The sequence below is a fragment of the Cibotium barometz genome, chromosome 6 (assembly GCF_041138505.1).
Source record: "Cibotium barometz isolate CiBa-2024 chromosome 6, ASM4113850v1, whole genome shotgun sequence".
In the NCBI taxonomy this organism is placed as follows: Eukaryota; Viridiplantae; Streptophyta; class Polypodiopsida; order Cyatheales; family Cibotiaceae; genus Cibotium; species Cibotium barometz.
In genome coordinates, this window is record NC_141051.1 from 22,702,245 (window position 1) to 22,709,016 (window position 6,772).

The window sequence follows — 6,772 nt, forward strand, 5'->3', positions numbered from 1 at the left end:
TAGCCCTTCACCTCGCAAACTTGGAAACACAAACACGAACGGGGGCACCACCAGCCACCGGCTGTAGAACACTCTCTCACCATGCACCATGTACAAACTCAGCAATTACACCAAGGACCAGGACTCTGGCCAGGATTTACTGCCAAGGGAATACACCCTTGCATCTGACAACCAAGCCTGTGTCTCCCGGTCTCTGCACTCTCCTTCAGAAGGCGCCCACACCAGCTAACCTTCAACTTAGCAGCTCTGCAAAGGCTGCGCCTAAACTGTCAACGCCAGAGCCCGTTGCGCCCTTTGCTAACCTTCTCGTCTTCAGCACCCGTCGCCAGTCACCTCAAAGCTTTCCCTTCGGCTCTCTCTGTCCGCAGCTGGGGGCTGCATAGCCCCGCCACGCTCTTATGAACCCACGCACACGTGGTCCTCGCTGGGGCTCCAACCACCGCTTCTTCTGCACCACCAAGGATGTTTTCGTCCACACCGCCAGCCCGACTCGCTGCAGCTTCTCTTCAGGGCGACCTCCCCACCTCTGTGTGCCTGCGGCTACGCCCGAGAGCCCCCGAAACAACACGGCGACACCACCAGCAGCACTGCGGCGGCTTTAGCTCACCAGCCCGTCGCCCTTACATCCCCACTGCGTCGGCTTTGTCCGCTCCAGGGCTTCCGGCTGCGCCTAGCCACACACCACGACCACTTCTCTTTCCTGGTCCTGTGGCTACACACATCCAAGCTGCTCTCCATCAGGCATCTCTTCAGAGTGACCCCGGCTCTCAGTCATACGAGGCGACCATCTTTTCAGCTCTGCACCGGCTTCCAGAAGATGTGCTGGCCAACTCCATAAACCTCCACATCCTCTTTGCTTTTTTGGCCACTCAAATATTATTATTATTTTATTTTGCCTAAAGCCTAATGGATGGCCACATAATGCTTTCACACCCGTCAATTTAAAGGCAACAAAGGCCCTTTAACTTTTATTGCCCTCATGCTTCCACATACCTTCAAACAGCTTCGAGTGCCCGTTTATTTTTTTGACGCGCCCACAATCAAAGCCATCGAGCAGCTGATCTCACCTCCATCTAAGCTTACTCCGAACAGGCAAACACTCAAGCCTAAAACAAAAGTCATCCATCCTGTACACCTGGCAATGCATTCCATAGCAAAACCTTTATTCACACCATGCACCCATATATACACGAGCCCGAAATACCTCTCAGAAAAACGCCTGACACCATCTTTGTGTCTTAAGTGATTTCAATGTGTGTGATTGGTTATACCTTAACAAAGTTGTCTTTTTTAATGGTGTGCTTAGCTCAACCCGTTGGAGATGGGTCTTGACACTAGTCTTTTGAAGGGCATGCCGCATGTGTTTGAGACGAGTGAGGAGCAAATCTCAAGAGTTTGGGGACAAGATATTTTCAATTTATTGTGGAGAGGGAAAAGAGCCAATTATTATTATTATTATTAATTCCGAAGTGTCACCCACGAAAAATGACATGTAATCGGCATCTTTTGCAGTGTGTTTTACTACTGCAAACGATGCGGCCGCATAGCTGCCTCGCACGTGAGGTTGCTGCCGGGGTCAACGCCGAGGATGGAGCAGAAGGACTGGTAGCGGGTGATGCGGTCCTGCTGCTCCGCCTGGTTTGCGGAGCTGCCGCACTCCAGGCCGCCATTGATGGCGTTGATGGTGGCGCCGAAGCCTTGGCCGTTCACCATGGCATCGTGGCAGGTGGGGGACTGCTGGGTCATCCAGAACCACAGCGCCGTTTCGAAGCAGGTGGTGGGGTCCTGCGCGACGATGCCCGGATTGTTGATGCCGTCGAAACCGATGGCCTGGCCGGCGGCCTGGTAGTTGTAGTTCCTGCAGCAGCAGCAGAGATGAGACAACGATGATGAGCAGTGGACGGAAGGATTATAATAAAGCACAGACACATTTAATTGGGCGGGCGGCTGATTGAATGGGCGCGGCTGCAGCATTACGTACCATGTGAGCTGGAGGGGTCCGCGTCCATAGTACTGCTGGCCTGATGCACAGGGCGCTGAGGAATCACAGTAGGTGGCCTTGTCGATCTCCTCCACGTAGCAACCGCCTGTGGGAGTATCGAGATCAGCATAATTAGAGATGCTAATTGAGGTATCGATAGCGTCCATGCGCCCTAGCTAGGGTACATGGGAAGTCAATACTACTTACTTCCTGTCTCGTGGGCCACGTTGGCAAAGAAGGCCGCCAGCTCTCGCTTCTGGACGTCGGAGCTGCCGGTGTTGCCGAAGGGCAGCCTGAACCGCTGTTTTGCGAGAGGAACTGGGCGAACACGGTGCTTGTCACTGTGCCGGAGACGCCAGACCCGCCACCGCTGCTGCAAGGCCCGCTCTGGCAGCCGGCTCCGCAGTAGTCGTCGGTGCTGCCGCAGTAGCCATACTGGCTGCAGCAAAGGTTGTTGGCGCACACTGCGTTCCCGCCCTGGCTGCCACATTGCTGCGCCCAGCAGCTGCAGTAGAAGCCGCAGCACAACAAAGCCAGCACCAACACAGTGCTGGGAGCGCCAAGTCCCATATCGGTAAAGCCGAGTAGTTGATCTCGAGCAGAGAAACTAGAGCACGCTCAAACTACTTGTGTTGAAACGCAAAACTTCTTGGGTGTGGTGGGTGTGAGGTGAAAAAAAGAAAGAAAACCCTGCCTCTACAGCTCTTCCACCTCGCAAACTTGGAATAACAACACGAACGGGGGCACCACCAGCCACCGGCTGGAACACTCTCTCACACTTCACCTCCCAACCCACGCCAGACAGACCACAAACCAAAACCTATATTTTAGTAGAAATCTTCATCTTTACAAAGCTGGACATCTAAAATGTCCTCAGAACCGTCCTCATCCAAAACCCATTCACAATCTGCCCATTCCCCCTCATCTATATAAATTACTACAGACCAATAACTAGAGCAACTATTGGAAAACACAACTTCGAAGGGTGTAGGATCCTCAAAATAAATCTCATCGACATCTGGACCTAATTCTAAGATTAAATACATGACGGTAAAGAGCACTCCAGCAATATATATATGTATACCTGGTGGTCACCTTAGCCCGTATAGCTTCCTCTTTGTTGCTCCAATCACCAGTCCTGTTCCTCCACAAAAAATTGGCCACTGTCTTGGTTGCTAACCACTAGCGGCCCCCAAAACCACAAGGCAGTTTTTGCACCTTTTGTCCACAGCCCAGCTCTCTACAATGCAGCCACACCTTCACTTTGCGTTGGCTCTGCCCACTGCTCCAATCACTAGCTGGACCTGTATGTCGGCGTCTCCGATCGCCCGCACTCGTCAGCCTTTTCTTTAGCCTTCTCTTGCCTGCCTCACTGACGACCTTTAGCAAGCCTCTCTTTCTCTGTCCGGCCCTTCTTTATTACCAGCCAGGCCTTGCTACACAAGATGGCGGCCTCACCCATACACGTCTCCGCCTGAGCGCCCCAGTAGCAGTCTCTTAGCCTCTTCACCAGCTTGTACAAACAGCCCCAGTCACCTTCAGTCGCCCACTTCACTTTTTAGCAAGAGCACCTCGCTTCCTTTTTTCTTGGCCGCTCTCCCTATCTTTTTCATCGGCCTGTCCTGCTGCCCAGTCACCATAGCCACCTACTGGCCTCTGATATCTGCACACTCCCAGCAGCATCACCTAGCGGCTCCCCCACGGTTGGCAGTCCATCTGCAGCACCCAACCTGCACACCTTGACGCCTGCCACTGCAGCGCTTCCCCTTCACCAGAGAAGTTCCTTCGCGTCTCTCCTTGTGCTGTGGCTGCCCTTGACCACCACCTAGAAGGCCCCTCACGCCAGCCCGACTTGCAACTGCAGCACCTTGCACAGCTTCTCAGCTGTCACCGTTTCTCAGCTGTGCTCCACTGCACTCACCTCTCGTCTTTCAGCTGCGCCAGAGCGTCCAAAAACACACGGCGACCCTCTTTTTTTGTCTTCGCCAGCTTTCCGCCAACTTCCAGAAGGTGCGCTGGTGGCCACTCTTTCCTCCATGTGGTTTCAATATAGTAGGCCACGTAAATATTATAATTATTTTTATTTTTTTGTAAGGCCTAATGAATGGCCACCCCCAATAGCTTTCACACCAATGCTCAAAGATACATCGGCCATATCAATAATTGCTCCCATGCTTCCCATATACTCAATGCGACCTTCTCTAGTACCCACTCCATACACCTTCAAATAAAACCGGCTAGTGCCCATTCATTTCTTTGGACGCGCACACACTTCAAGCGGCCGAACAGTTGAAACCACCTCCATCAAACTACATTCTGGACAGGCCTGCACGAGCCTCAAAACAAATCCATCCACACTGAACACCTGGCAATGCATTCCATAGCAAAACCTTTATTCACACCATGTACACGTATTTACACAAGCCCGAAATACCTCTCAGAAAAACGCCTGACATACTTTGCCAACCCCCCCATCTGTTAGAGCATTCATGCTCAGCAGCAAAAAGCATCTACACTCATCGCACAATATGTACAACCTTATGTATAAAACTCCAAATCGCTGTCAAAAAACTCAGCCACCTGGATCAAAAGGAAACTGCTTCAATCCATCATCCACCTTCATAACATTCTTCCAAAAAAGTGGCATCAAGGCACAAAACTCAGCCACCTGGATCAAAAGGAAACTGCTTCAATCCATCATCCACCTTCATAACATTCTTCCAAAAAAGTGGCATCAAAGCACACCACACATCAACCACATGTGCTCCAAAATCATTTTCATCCATCTCTTCATAAGCGTCCATAGTCTCTCTCCATACATCCTCATCCATAGGCGCCTGCTCTCGAGATAGACCTTGATATAGCATTTCTCTTACAATATACATTTTAGTTCTCAACACTTGCGGCATCATAACAGCTAACATCCAATTCAACAACATTTGAGAGGCCCAAGTCTCAACCTTTACATTTTCACACACAAGCATATCATCATTCTCCACCACCGGAGCATCCAAAGGTGCCTCAGTGCTCTCCAAGATAGGCATCACAACATCATCCTCCAATTCAATCTTTTCAGCATCTTTTTCAACCATGGCCTTTGTCTTCAACATCTCAGCCACATGCATAGAAGCCTTTGATACACTCACAACCATGTCTGCATCCATACAGGGAATTCCAAGCTCGCAAGCTAATTGCTCCACAGTTTCATCAACCTTTAAACTCCCAGAACACCCACTCACTTGCTTAGCTTCCAATTCCCCCAAGCATACCAAGTCTTGGAGTACACCATCTAGGACAGCATCGAGCTTCGCATCATTATCGATCGAACTCTCATCTTCACGCTCTTCTAGCTGATAGCCTTCTACGGCATTGCCAACCCCCCAGGTGTCACTGCTGTCCAAAGACTCCTCTTCACATGAAGCATCCCATGACAGAACATCCACCTTTTCCATCACAGGTACTGGATCATCATCCAATTTCCCAAGAAAATTAATGATAACAAGGTCGTCCTCCCTGTTTTGAACATCCACATTACCAACATTCTCAATAACAATCTCACTAGCAATCTCTACCCCATCCTCCTCCCTGCTAGAGTTATCTTCAAGACTTTTTGTGTCCGGCTCATCTTCCCGCTCATCATCTGCAAATTCCAAAGTATCATCCAAGTCTTCACTTTCATGTACCTGCATACTATCACTCTCAACACTTGAAGGATCGTCAACCAAGCTTTCCACATCGCTACCTCTCGTAGCCATGACATCCATTACCAAAGGAGAGTCCCTTAACAACTCTTCACCTGCAAAAGACTCAGCCTGTGATCCTAAATCTTCATTCGGCTTCCCAACATGCATATCTTTCCTTTCAATAAACCTATCAATATGCCAAACCTGGACTACATCCACATCATGCCCCAAGCATACGTTCTCACTTGGCTTTTCAACTGGCTTCTCATCCACCTGCACATGCTTTAAAGACTGTAAGTTATAATAACATAAATGATAACTTTTAAGTTTGTAATAAATCTTTAGTTAAAAGTCTAAACAAGTACTATCCATTAGGGGAAGGTTGAGGTCTATAGGGGCCCTTTAAGATGCCATGTGATTAAAAGGTTATTAAGGAAAAGGGCCAATCATGTGATGCCATGTATACAAAAATGTTGGGTGATTAAAGGTGTCAAAAGAAGATGCCTTTTTGTACTTTTCATTCCCCAAAAGTGGGGGGGAAAGTTTTTGAAATTTCGGACATCCATAACTTCTACATATGAGCTCAAAATTTGTCGGAGATTAGAGATCCAGAATCTACTCTCGCTGAGCTCTTTCCATAGATATGTCACATGATATGGTTTTGCTGCCCACTCAATTTTAAATTCAATTTTGGCAGAAAACTTTGAAATTCAAACTTCTAGCCATTTGAAGAATAAGAAGGTATCTAAAGTCAAAGAAACTTAACATTTTAACAAAAAGTCATTAAAATCATAATATGGTAGCTTAAAGGGCCCCTATAGACCTCAACCTTCCCCTAATGATTGCTATAGGTTCCATTACAAAGTGATGGAAGCTCATGTGAATGGAGAGTGGTCGCAAACACATGGAGATATATGCAATGAAAATTTCTAGTAGACATATCAAAAAGAGTAGCTGTGAGTATTTTTGATAAACACATCAAACAGAGTAGCTGTGAGTATTTTTGATAAACACATCAAATAGAGTTGTAAAAAATTCAAATAGTTTCCTTAAACTTTTATATCCTGATATATACTAAGGTTTTGGTCATGATTTTTTGCAGTTCACA

At 48.2% G+C, this 6,772-nt stretch overlaps 1 pseudogene across 1 annotated transcript; it reads right to left on the minus strand.

Moving 5' to 3' along the window:
- Positions 1–1,427: 1,427 nt before the first annotated feature.
- On the minus strand, positions 1,428–2,566 carry LOC147637528 (endochitinase 4-like; annotated as a pseudogene). The gene is made up of 3 exons (XR_015265990.1): positions 2,189–2,566; positions 1,982–2,087; positions 1,428–1,858 (listed from the first exon to the last, which is right to left on the minus strand). The product of XR_015265990.1 is annotated as an endochitinase 4-like (transcript).
- Positions 2,567–6,772: the final 4,206 nt, after the last annotated feature.